General features: G+C 44.4%; 1 long non-coding RNA gene across 1 annotated transcript; it reads left to right on the top strand.

The window, feature by feature from the left end:
• Positions 1–3,921: 3,921 nt before the first annotated feature.
• LOC128929931 (uncharacterized) lies at positions 3,922–7,807 on the top strand. Its single transcript, XR_008477253.2, has 3 exons — positions 3,922–4,075; positions 6,505–6,572; positions 7,560–7,807. It is a non-coding gene; the product is annotated as an uncharacterized LOC128929931 (long non-coding RNA).
• The last annotated feature ends 5,931 nt before the right edge of the window (positions 7,808–13,738 follow it).

Raw genomic sequence — 13,738 nt, 5'->3', positions numbered from 1 at the left:
CCTGGAATAGCTGCCGAGGTAGTGTCTTCACCTCTGGTCAGGCTCCCCACCAATCCCTTCTTGCTATAGTAAGCGGACATTTAAAAACACAAACCGGGTTGGGTGCTCACGCCTGTAATCCCAGCAATTTGGGAAGCCGAGGTGGGTGGATCACCTGAGGTCAGGAGTTCAAGACCAGCCCAGATAACAGAGTAAAACCCTGTCTCTATTAAAAATACAAAAATTGTCCAGGTACGGTGGCTTACCCCTGTAATCCCAGAACTTTGGGAGGTCAAGGCAGGAGGATTACCTGAGGTCAGGAGTTCAAGACCAGCCTGGCCAACATGGCAAAACTGCGTCTCCCTACTAAAAATACAAACATTAGTGGGATGTGGTGGCACACACTTGTAATTCCAGCTACTTGGGAGGCTGAGGCAGGAGAATCCCTTGAAACCAGGAGGTTTCAAGATGTTGCAGTGAGCCGAGATTGCACCACTGCACTCCAGACTGGGCCACCAAAAAAAAAAAACATTTTAGGCTGGGCATGGTGGTTCACACCTGTAATCTCAGCACTTTGGGAGGCTGAGGTGGGCAGATCATGTGGTCAAGAGATCAGATCGAGATCATCCTGGCTAACTTGGTGAAACCCCGTCTCTAAAATAAAAAATTAAATTAATAAAATAAAATTTAAAAAAAAGAGAAAAAGTAAACCCATTGAAAATGTGTCTCTTATTGATGTGGATCGTAATTAAACTTTCTTCATTCACATAATGGAAGATAAAGATAGGTTTTCCTTAAAACAAATTGATCTGGCAGCTAGCATATAATTTCATTCGGGGTTGGTTAATAGGACATAGACGATATTAAACATTTTGGCCAACTGTGGTGGCTCACACCTGTAATCCTGCACTTTGGGAGGCTGGGGCCGAGGTGGGTGGATTAACTGAGGTCAGGAGTTCAAGATCAGCCTGGCCATCATGGTGAAACCCCGTCTTTAAAAATAAATAAATAAATAAACATTTTACAAGATGAAACAAAATGAGATTGACTATAATTAGCAAATGTCATAATCTGATTTACTAATGTAATTTTTACAAATTTTTTTTTTTTTTTTTTTTGAGACAGAGTCTTGCTCTGTCACCAGGCTGGAGTACAGTGGCACAATCTCAGCTCACTGCAATCTCCGCCTCCCCAGTTCAAGCAATTCCCCTGCCTCAGCCTCCTGAGTAGCTGGGACTACAGGAGTGCACAACCACACCTGGCTAATTTTTTGTTTTTCAGTAGAGACGTGGTTTCACCATGTTAGCCAGGACGTCAATTTCCTGACCTCATAATCCACCCTCCCCAGCCTCCCAAAGTTCTGGGATTACAGGCATGAGCCACTGCACCCTGTCACCTCTTTTAAGAGCAGCACACATTGGGCTGGGTGCAGTGGCTCATGCCTGTAATTTTAGCATTTTGGGAGGCTGAGGTGGGTTGATCACTTGAGGTCAGGAGTTGGAGACCAGCCTGGCCAACATGGTGAAACCACAAATCCACAAAAAATACAAAAATTAGTTGGGCGTGGCAGCAGAGGTTTGTAATCCAAGCTACTTGGGAGCCTGAGGCAGGAGAATCACTTGAATCTGGGATGGGGAGATTGCAGTGAGCCAAGATCCCCACCATTGCACTCCAGCCTGGGTGACAAGAGTGAAACTTCATCTCGAAAAGAAAAGAAAATAGTATACATCAGGCCGGGCGTGGTGGCTCACGCCTGTAATCCCAGCACTTTGGGAGGCCGAGGCGGGTGGATCACAAGGTCAACAGATCAAGACCATCCTGGTCAACATGGTGAAACCCCATCTTTACTAAAAATACAAAAAATTAGCTGGGCATGGTGGTGTGTGCCTGTAATCCCAGCTCCTCAGGAGGCTGAGGCAGGAGAATTGCCTGAACCCAGGAGGCGGAGGTTGCGGTGAGCCGAGATCGCGCCATTGCACTCCAGTCTGGGTAACAAGAGCGAAACTCCATCTCAAAAAAAAAAAAAAAAAAAAGAAAGAAAGAAAATAGCATACATCAAATATGAAACATAAAAGCTCTGAGGGTTTTATCCAGTGTGATTTGAATAATTTGGTTTCAAACACAATTCTTATCACATTAAAATGGAATCAGTTTTACTGATGCAATTGTTCAGTCTGTTTGAAGGTATCCCCACCCCCACCCCAGAGTGTGGAGTCCCAGGATTGAGTATTGAGAACAACTGAAAAAGAATTGCTCATGTTTAAACATCACACAGTCTTTCTCAGCTGTCAATAGCTCTTCCCTTTCCTCTTGGTACCGTCTCTCAGGAACGACGCATTCTGTGACTAATGATCAGGAAAGGAGGGAGCAAAGTCAAACAAAAATTACCATTTTCCCACTACTTACTCCACCATATATGTAAAATACAAATATCTGATACGGACCAAAATACCACATTTCTAAGGCCATGTTTTCCTTTAATGGCTGTAAGATTAAAGGGAAATGCCAGCCTTGAGGATTTAAGGCGACTGGAGAGAGCATCGAAACAGGCTTTCGGGACTCCATGTTTGGATCCCGTTCCATGAACACTCCTGTGTTGTGGAGGCTGTTTTCCTCTCTCCTGGATTTTCCCTCTGGAGTCCCCTTCCACGGACACTCCCTTCGTGGAAGCCTGTCTTCCCTTCCTAAACTCCATCTCTCTCTGTTCCCTTCCACTCAGTGTGGAAACTGCTTTCCTCTCCTGGATTCCATCTTTCTAGATACTCTCACTCAGTGTGAGAGTTAGCTGCTTATTTCTCTCTCCTTCTCCTGTTTCTCTCTCTGTCTCTCTTTCTCCCTCTCAATAAATCACTTTCTACAAGCAAAAAAAAAAAAAAAAAGAAAAAGAAACAGGCCTCCTCTTTGGGGCTCCAAGAGACCTTTCCACCCTGGAGCAAACCCACAGCTGCACTGGAATGGGTGAGACTGCATTTTCCTTTTGTAAAGCTGTTGTGATTCTGGGTAACTGTGGAAGTAAAAGATTTGGAAGAGGCCGGGCGCGGTGGCTCACGCCTGTAATCCCAGCACTTTGGGAGGCCGAGGCGGGTGGATCACGAGGTCAAGAGATCGAGACCATCCTGGTCAACATGGTGAAACCCCGTCTCTACTCAAAATACAAAAAATTAGCTGGGCACGGTGGCGCGTGCCTGTAATCCCAGCTACTCAGGAGACTGAGGCAGGAGAATTGCCTGAACCCAGGAGGCGGAGGTTGTGGTGAGCCGAGATCATGCCATTGCACTCCAGCCTGGGTAACAAGAGCGAAACTCTGTCGCAAGGAAAAAAAAAAAAAAGATTTGGAAGAGAATTCCCTTCAGACTATTCAAGGTCTCATAACCCTTGGAAAGTGTTCGTGTTCGAAGACTTGACCTTGGGTTGGTCTACGGGAGTCAGAATGTTCAACACCTTTGGGAACCTCCATCTCCCCTGGCTTGGTGGTCACAGAGAAAGAAGCTGATTCTAGTCTTCAAGATGTAACAACCGAAGTGCTGAGGACATGCGGAGCCAGGCGTGGTGACGCGAGGCTGTGGTCCTAGCTACTTAGGAGGCTGAGGCGGGAGGAGCCTCTGAGCCCAGGAGCTGGAGCCTGCAGTGAGCTAGGATAGCATCACTGCTCTTCAACCTGGGCAACAAAGAGAGACTCCATCCCCTCTCTGAAAAAAAGAAGTTCTGGAACTTGCCTCAGGCCACACAGTTGCTAAGTCATAGTCAGCAATTAGAGCGTCTGTCTGTGAATTTGTCTTCACAGGCACACCCTCTTTTCCCCACCTCCACTCTGCCAACACCTTTCTGTCCAACTATTCTGAAGTCTGGTTGTCTGCAGAACCCTTTTATGACCATTATCTCTTCTCACCCTCACGGCAACTTTGTCAGGTCAGTGTAATAATCTCTACTTAGTAACAAAGCAGGAGTAAGAGCTAAGTCAGTGCAGGGGGAGGCTGGAATGTCTGCGTCAGCCACAGCCAGATGGGAAGCACATCCTGTTGGGAAAGTGTTTTGGGATCCAACGCTTGGGCACAATACAGGGCATCTGGAGAAACACAGAAACCTCAGTTACCTGGTAATTCAAGAACCTGCCTTTTCTAGAAAATATTGAAATGACTATAAGAAGCTAAAAAGCTGGGCGCGGTGGCTCAAGCCTGTAATCCCAGCACTATGGGAGGCAGAGGCGGGTGGATCACGAGGTCAAGAGATCGAGACCATCCTGGTCAACATAGTGAAACCCTGTCTCTGCTAAAAATACAAAAATTAGCTGGGCATGGTGGCACGTGCCTGTAATCCCAGCTACTCAGGAGGCTGAGGCAGGAGAATTGCCTGAACCCAGGAGGCAGAGGTTGCAGTGAGCCGAGATCACGCCATTGCACTCCAGCCTGGGTAACAAGAGCAAAACTCCGTCTCAAAAAAAAAAAAAGAAGCTAAAAAAAAGAGGTGGGGATGCGGCTGGGAGAAGGGGTCACCTTTTCAAGTAGAGGGGACAGTGTGATCAAAGGCAGAGGCAAAAACAAAAACATCGTGGTGAAGGCAAGAATGGAAAAGCATTCTGCAATGAAAATGTCAAACATTGCTCAGCCTTCAAGTTACCTTGCCTAAACATCAGGCGTATTACTTGGATTGCAAGTTACCTTTTCTTTTTCTTTTTTCTTTTTCTGAGACAGAGTCTTACTCTGTTACCGAGCTCGGAGTGCAGTGTGATCTCGACTCACTGCAACCTCCACTTCCCAGCTCAAAGGATCCTTCCACCTCAGCCTGCCAAGTTACTGGGACTGCAGGTGTGTACCGTCACACCTGGCTGATTTTTGTTCATTTTTAGTAGAGACAGGGTTTCACCATATCAGCTAGGCTGGTCTCGAACTACCGACTTTTGGTGATCTGCCCGCCTCAGCCTCCCAAATTGTTGGGATTACAGGTGTGAGCCATCGCACTTGGCCCTTGCAATTAGACTTTCTATATTTCTTACCTTTCACACGAAAAGGTTGCTCTATTGTATCTGATTTTTTGGAAGCCATGTTCTGTATTTGTGGGTTCTGAAATTGTGCTTATGATAGGACTCATTACTGGTTGTTTCACATCTTAGAGATGAGGTTGTGCTGAAATGTGGACTGAATGCCTATCTTTTTATTTTTATTTTAATTTTATACAGACAGGGTTTCACCATATTGGTCAGATTGGTCTCGAACTCCTGACCTCAGGTGATCCACCCACCTTGGCCTCCCAAAGTGCTGGGATTACAGGTGTGAGCCACTGCGCCCGGCCATTTTTTTTTTTTTTTTTTTTCTGAGATGGAATCTAGCTCTGTCACCCAGGGTGGAGTGCAGTGGCAGCCATGTGGGCTCACTGCAACTTCCGCCTCCTGGGTTCAAGTGATTCTGACTCAGCCTCCTGAGTAACTTGGATTACAGGCGTGCACCATCACGCTTGGCTAATTTTTGTATTTTTGGTAGAGACAGGGTTTGTCCATGTTGGTCAGGCTGGTCTTGAACTGCCTACCTAAGGTGATTTCCTAGCCTCGGCCTCCCGAAGTGCTGGGATTATAGGCATGAGCCACCATGCCTGGACTAGTCTATTCTTTAAGCTTTAGAATTTCAGGGCAGACACAGTGGTTTAAGGCTGTAATACCAACACTTTGAGAAGCTGAGGTGGGCCGATCAGCCAAGGTCAGCAAACTCCATCTCTACTAAAAATACAAAATTAGCCAAGCATGGTGGCACACACCTGTAATCCCAGCTACTTGGGAGATTGAGGCACAAGAATCACTTGAACCCAGGAGGAGGAGGTTGCAGTTAGCCAAAATTGTGCGGTCACTGTACTCCAGCTTGGCCAACAGAACAAAAGATCTGAAAAAATAATAATAATAAATAATTTCACGTGGTTTATGAAAAAATTGGAGGTTTAAAGCTAGACCAGGCCCTGAAAATGATGGAGGGAAATATAATTGAGACTAATTCATGAAACTATCTTTTTTGAAGGGGGAAACCCTAGACAAAAAAAAAAAAAAAAGAAACTTATCTTTATTGAAGGAGGCGCTGCTTTTGCACAGATCTATACTAAGCTGGAGAAGATGAAGTTGGAATCATTCCCATTTGATTTCAACATCAGCATCATCTAGGAATTTATTAGAAATGCTAAGTCTCCAACCCCAGACCACTGAATCAGTGACTCTGGGGATGAAGCCAACCACGTGTGTTTTAATAAGGTGATACAAGCTCAAGTTTGAGATTCCCTGTGCTAGAACTCTACTGTCCAGCATGGTAGCTCTTAGACAAAGGTGTCTACTTACCTGTTACAATGTGGCTGGTTGGAATTTAGATGTGTTGAAAGTGTAAAATATACACTTGATTTCAAAGGTTTAGTGTGGAAAAAGCACAGTGGTTAACAATTTAGATTACAAGTTACAGTGATTTTTTTAAGATACTGGTTTACATAAAATACACTACTAAATTAGTTTTACTTGTTAATTTTTAATGTATTATTTTTCTTTTTTTGAAACAGTCTTGCTCTGTCGCCGAGACTGGAGTGCGGTGGCATGATGTTGGATCACTGCAGCCTCTACCTCCCAGGTTCAAGTGATTTTTTTTTTTTTTGAAATGGAGTTTTCCTCTTGTTGCTCAGGCTGGAGTGCAATGGTTCAATCTCAGCTCCCCGCAACCTCTGCCTCCTAGGTTCAAGTGATTCTTCTGCCTCAGCCTCCCAGGTAGCTGGGATTAAAGGCATGTGCCATCAATGCCAGGCTAATTTTGTATTTTTAGTAGAGATGGGGTTTCTCGATGTTGGTCAGGCTGGTCTCCAACTTCTGACCTCAGGTGATTCGCCCACCTCAAACCCCAAAGTGCTGGGGTCACAGGTGTGAGCTGCTGCACCTGGCCTCAAGTTATTCTTGTGTCTCAGCCTCCCAAGGAGCTGGGATTACATGTATGTGCCACCTCACCCAGCTAATTTTTGTATTTTTTAGCAGAGATGGGTTTTCACCATGTTGGCCAGGCTGGTCTCAAACTCCTGGCCTCAAGCAACCCACACACCAGCTCCTCCCAAAGTGCTGGGATTACAGGCATGAGCCATCGTGCCCTGCCCCTGATTTTTAATTTTTTTTTTTTTGAAATGGAGTCTTGCTCTGTTGCCCAGGCTGGAGTGCAGTGGCACCATCTCAGCTCACTGCATCATCTGCCTCCTGGGTTCAAGCGATGATGAACCTCCTGACTCAGCCTCCCGAGTAGCTTAGTTTACAAGCGTGTGCCACCATGCCCTGATAATTTTTGTATTTTTTGTAGAGGTGGGTTTCATCATGTTGGTCAGTCTGGTCTCGAACTCCTGACCTCAGTTTATTTGCCCACCTTGGCCTCCCAAAGTGTTGGCATTACAGGCGCGAGCCACCATACCTAGCCAATTTTAAATTTTTTAAACGTGGCCACTAGAAAATTTAAAATATTTCTGTTGGATAGTGCTGATTTAGAATATTGAAATAGTCTCTCAGTGTTGGAGAACTCCATTCTAAATTTGAGTTTGGGGAAGAGGTGCTTCTTGTTACATATTTTGTACATTTCCTGCAGAGCAGGAATCATCTTCATCATCGTGATCACCGTTGTCCTCGTCGTCATACTCTTCTCTGGCTAAGAGCAACGTTTCCCTGATATACTGAATAACAGAGGCCCTTCATGCAAAATTTCCAAATAATGTCACCGAACAGGACTGCTGCAGCAAGTGGCTAGTGCTGGAGAGGGTGTGCTGCCTTCGTGGGACCGTTATTCGATGACCATATTTCAACTTGGCTGGTGTTGAAATGTGAGATAAAGAAAAGATGGCTAAAAAGTAGTAGGGACTCTGTCTGAAATGAAATCGCCTCCTTAGTTTGCCCTTGCCCAGTTGAGCATCAGTGCCTTATTGATCAGAATTAGGAAGTTAATAAGGTTTGGGCTAATTAATCAGATGGGTAGGGACTGGAACTGCACTGCAAGGCTTAATCAAGTCATCAAAGCGCTCAAGCCATGAAGAAGGTAATTAAGGGAAAAGGAGGCCTGTTATATAGTAACAGGAGACCAGGAGAGGACAGGAGCAAGATAGAGAACCTCCATCTTCTTTTGTACCCTTTTCTGATATAAATCAGGCCCAATGACCACAGCACATTGCTTAGCTTCCTATCAGAGAATTAAGTTGAAAGAATGTATAAATCACCTTATTGGGTAATTTACTTGCCCTAGACTAAATGTCAATGAAACTATACTTACTTATGACAAATCTGGGCTTTGCCAGGGTCTTCAGAAATGAGTTCTTGAGGATAACCTGTAGTTGTCATGAAAGGTTGCAGCAATTTTGACTTACAAGCAACACATAATTCAGTAGTTGATCCTTCAACAGACACTCAGTGCCTCTGCTTCCAAACATTGCATTAGACGTGGAGCCATGGACCTTATCAACTATGGAGAGTTATGTATTCAGGTAAAGTATGCTGCAAGGTGAATGTTGGAGACTCTTGGGAATGATTTCTATCCCTGGTGCTCAATCAGTCTGTCCCCACACCCTGCCCCTCTTTAAAATCCTTCACTGTATCGTTCTCAAACTCAAGCGGAAAGACAGAAGGATGATGTAAGGAGGGGAAGATGTGAAGGGGAAGAAGAGGCATGCAAGTAAACGCAGGGATTCTGTGTGACGCAGGCATCACTGTGTCTGGATCAGATTCTCTTGGACTGGGGTGATAAATTCAACTCAAAGGAATAGGGGGTGTGCAGCCATTCAAACTGGGTCTGGTCTTGTGTTAATATCAACAATGAGGCCGGGCGCGGTGGCTCAAGCCTGTAATCCCAGCACTTTGGGAGGCCAAGGTGGGTGGGTCACTAGGTCAAGAGATGGAGATCATCCTGGTCAACATGGTGAAACCCCGTCTCTAGTAAAAATACAAAAATTTAGCTGGGCATGGTGGTGCATGCCTGTAATCCCAGCTACTCGGGAGGCTGAGGCAGGAGAATTGCCTGAACCCAGGAGGCGGAGGTTGCGGTGAGCTGAGATCGCGCCGAGCTGAGATCGCGCCATTGCACTCCAGCCTGGGTAACAAGAACGAAACTCCATTTCAAAAAAAAAAAAAACAATATCAAGAAAGCACTGCCATCTTTTGGGGACTATCCACCAGACCCTAAGAAAAGAGTCCATTGGATTTACAAACCAAACAAACCTAATGTCCTTTGTCAAGAGCATTTTCGTGGAATGGGGATAGCCGAAGTCATATTGCAGGGAAAGGGAACACTGCAACCTTGTCTTTTTTTTTTTCTTTTGAGTCAGGGTCTCGCTTCGTCACCCAGGCTGGAGTGCATTGGTGCAGTTATAGCTCACTGCAGCCTCAAACTACCAGGGTCAAGCAATCCTCCATCTCAGCCTCCTGAGCAGCTAGGACTAGAGGTGTGCACCATGTGCTAGGCTAATTTTTAATGTATTTTTAATTTTTTGTAGCGATGGGGTCCGGCTTTGTTGCCCAGGCTGATCTCCAGCTCTTGGTCTCAAGCAATCTCCTGCCTTAGCCTCTCAAACTGTTGGAATTATAGGCAAGTGCTGCCAGGTGAAAGCATTCAACCTCATCTTTCTTATCTCCTCTCTCGGAAGATTTACACTCTCTTCTTCCTCCTTTTCTCCCTTTTACAACTCTCAGTGTCTGTGGGGACACACCGAGCTAATTAACATCCGAATGTGCCCTTGTTTTCTTTCCCCCAATCCTTGAATCCCCCTAGAACTTACCAAATTTTATTAAAATCTGAGGAAAAGTCTCCCAAAATTAAGCACTCATCCATTCAATGCAATGTATAATACATTCTGAAAATAAATAAAAAGAGTGAAGGAATCCTTAACAGACATTGAAATGTTTTGTGACTACAGTAAGTGAAAGTTTGGTATTGAGCACGGACACACTGGTCTCCCCTTACCTTGGTTTTGCTTTCCCAGGTTTCAGTTACCCGTGGTCAATTGTAGTCCAAAAATATTAAATGGATAATTCCAGAAATAATTCAATTCATAAGTTTTTTTTTTTTTTTTTGAGACATTTTTGCTCTTGTTGCCCAGGTTGGAGTGCAATGGTGCGGTCTCGGCTCACCACAACTTTCACCTCCCAGGTTCAAGCGATTCTCCTGCCTCAGCCTCCCAAGTAGTTCTAGCTCCTGTGGCAGGAGAATCGCTTGAACCTGGAAGGCAGAGGTTGCAGTGAGCTGAGTGCCACAGCACTACAGCCTGGGCAACAAGAGCAAAACTCCATCTCATAAATAAATAAATAAAGCTTTTAAAAAGTGTGCTGAGGTTGCTAAGGTCTACAGTAAGAACAAATCTTTTTTTTTTTTTGAGACGGAGTTTTGCTCTTGTTGCCCAGACATAAGAGCAAAACTTTGCAATGGCAAGATCTCTGCTCACTGCAACCTCCTTCTCCCAGGTTCAAGTGATTCTCCTACCTCAGCCTCCCAAGTAGCTGGAATTACAGGCACCTCCCCACCATGCCTGGCTAATTTTTGTATTTTTAGAGAGACAGGGTTTCGCCATGTTGGACAAACTGTTCTCAAACTCCTGACCTCAGGTGATCCACCCACCTCGACCTCCGAAAGTGCTGGGATTACAGGCGTGAGCCGTCGTGCTCAGCCAGAACAAATCTATTTGTGATATTGTGAAGAAGAAAAAAGCAATCTGTGTATAGTGATATAGGGTTCAGTTCTGTCCACGGTTTCAGGCAACCATGGGTGGTCTTGGAATACATCCCCTGAGGATAAGGGGTTGGGACTACTGCATATGGATCAAGAATATATAGGTCAATGGAACAGAACAGGAGGGGCAGAAATAGAGCAAAATTCATTTGCAAATTTAGTGCAGTTCAGGATAAAGCTGACATTTCAACTCATTGAAGTAAAATACAATTTAGCTAATAAATGAATTTGAGGTATCTAGCATTCTTCTCCAAAATTCCAGATGGAAACAAGCATAAGGGTAATCATTACTACTTTATTTGTAATAGAAAAACATGAAAAACAACCTAACATCTATTGGTGGAGTTACATAATTTGCATTACCCACATTACCCACAGGGATATTAGGCTGTCTGGGAGGGAAAAAGATCTGCTATATCAAATATTTTCAAGATACAGTGCTAAATATAAAAAGGAAGCTGAAGCAGGACGGTGGCCATGGAGGTCGGAATCTGCTAAGGTGTGTGTAACAACTAACCTGCTAGGAAAAAAAAAAAAGGAAGGTGAGGCCAGGCACAGTGGCTCACGCTTGTAATCCCAGCAGTTTGGGAGGTTGAGGCTTGCGGATCACCTGAGGTCAGGAGTTCGAGACCAGTGTGGCCAACATAGTGAAACCCCGTCTCTACTCAAATACAAATAAAATAAAATAAAATAAGCCAGGCATGGTGGTGTGAGCCCGTAGTCTCAGCTACACAAGAGGCTGAGGCAGGAGAATCACTTGAACCGGGAGGCGGAGGTTGCAGTGAGCTGAGATCGTGCCTTGCACTCCAGGCTGGTGACTGTGTGGAGAAATGTCTGAATTTTAGCCGTGTTTGTGCCACTGCACTCCAACTTGGACAACAGAGTAAGACCTTGACAAAAAAGAAAAGAAAAGAAAAATTGAGAGAGAGACAGAGGAAGGAAGGAAGGAAGGGAGGGGGAAAAAGAGAGAAAGAAAGAAAGAAGGAAAGAGAGACAGGGAGGGAGAGAAAGGGAAGGAAGGAAGGAAAAATAATAAAAAATTAAAAAACCAATAATTTTACCAATAAGGCCAATACTAGAACAATGTAGTGGTTTAGAGAAAATCCCACTAAGATGAAGGTCCTGGAAAAAATCCTGCTCATTTCTTTCTTTTTTTTTTTTTCAAGATAGGTCTCACTCTGTCACCCAGGCTGGAGTGCAGTGGTGCAATCTTGGTTCACCGCAACATCTGCCTCCCAGCTCCAAATGATTCATGCCTCAGTCTCCTGAGTAGCTGGGATTACAGACATGTGCCATCATTCCCAGCTATTTTTTGTATTTTTGGTAGAGACAGGGTTTTGCCATGTTGGCTAGGCTGGTCTCAAACTCCTGACCTCACGTGATCCACCCGCCTTGGCCTCCCAAAGTGCTGGGATTACAAGCCAGAGCCACTGTTCGAGGCCATAATTAACTTATTTTTTAAATTCAGATATTTCTTGGGTCAGGATCAGTGGCTCACACCTGTAATCCCAGCACTTTGGGAGGCCGAGGCAGGTGCATCACAAGGTCAGGAATTTGAAACCAGTCTGGCCAACATAGTGAAATGCTGTTTCTACTAAAAATACAAAAAATTAGCGGGGTGTGGTGACCTGCGCCTGTTATCCCAGCTACTCGGGAGGCTGAGGTAGGAGAATCCTGTGAACCCGGGAGGCAGATTGCAGTGAGCTGAGATTGTGCCATTGCACTCCAGCCTGGAGACAGAGCAAGACTCTGTGTCAAAAAAAAAAAGAAGAAAATTGTTTTAAATTGCCATTTGTTCATATTATCATTTATTTTATTTTTTAGAGATGGGATTTCACCATGTTGGCCAGGCAGGTCTCAAACTCCTGATCTCAGGTGATCCACCCACCTCGGCCTCCCAGAGTGCTGGGATTACAGGCTTGAGCCACCATACCTGGTCTATATTATCATTTTAATTATGCAAAAACAGATGCTGTGTAATAGCAATAACAGCAAATACATTGAATGCCCCCTTTTACTCTTGAAAGTGTCCCGCGTTTTTTATTTTTATTTTGAGATGGAGTCCCGCTCTGTGGCCCAGGCTGGAGTGCAATGGCGCTGTCTCGGCTCACTGTAACCTCCACCTTCCAGGTTCAAGTTCTTCTCTTGCCTCAGACTCCCGAGTAGCTGGGATCATAGGTGACCGCCACCACACCTGGCTAACTTTTTGTATTTCTAGTAGAGATGGGGTTTTGCCATGTTGTCCAGGCTGGTCTCAAACTCCTAACCTCAGGTGATCTGCCTGCCTCAGCTTCCCAAAATGCTGGGATTACAGACGTGAGCCACCGTGCCCAGCCAAAAGTGTCCTGGTTTGACGACACAATCATCCTATTCACTGAATGCTTAGTTTGTGCTGTGCCCTTTTCTAAGTACTTTATATGGATTCATTACATATAGCAGAGGTCCCATTCATTATAAGACCATGCCAAGGCAATTAGCGATACGGCATTAGCTAGAATGATATTGTGCATGCTACTAATAGACTCTTCTTAGTATTTTTCATTTATCAGGAGTGTAATGGTGCTGGGGAAACCTAATAATAAAGTAAGCAATGGTAATTGATTGTTATGGATTAATCAAAGAGTATATAAAGCAGAGCATATAAATTTTGGAACTAATCATCACCATTTGGAAGTGTTCTGTCCCTTCAGAGAAGATAAATGAGCATAGAGAGAAACAATTTTTTTCCTCATTAATGACACTTCTTTCCATTAAAGATAAGTTTATCACTGGTAATCACCTTCATTCCTTCAAGCAGACTTGGAGAGGATAACAGGACTGGAGAAAAACACTGAAAAACTTACCGTAATCAAATGGAAAATATTGGATCTTTCACATTTTGTACCCCTACTTAACAAAAATTAATATTTTAGTTCCCTGACAACTCTGACTATACTAAAAATCATTGAATTATACACTTTAAATAGATGTGTTGTGTCTATTTAATATATCACAATAAAATAGTTCTTTTTTTTTCTTTTGAGATGGAGTCCCTCTGTTACCCAGGCTGGAGTGCAGTG

The sequence above is a fragment of the Callithrix jacchus genome, chromosome 16 (assembly GCF_049354715.1).
Source record: "Callithrix jacchus isolate 240 chromosome 16, calJac240_pri, whole genome shotgun sequence".
Classification (NCBI taxonomy): Eukaryota; Metazoa; Chordata; class Mammalia; order Primates; family Cebidae; genus Callithrix; species Callithrix jacchus.
Note: the sequence above shows the minus strand (reverse complement) of the source record. Positions and strands in the feature narration are given on the sequence as shown.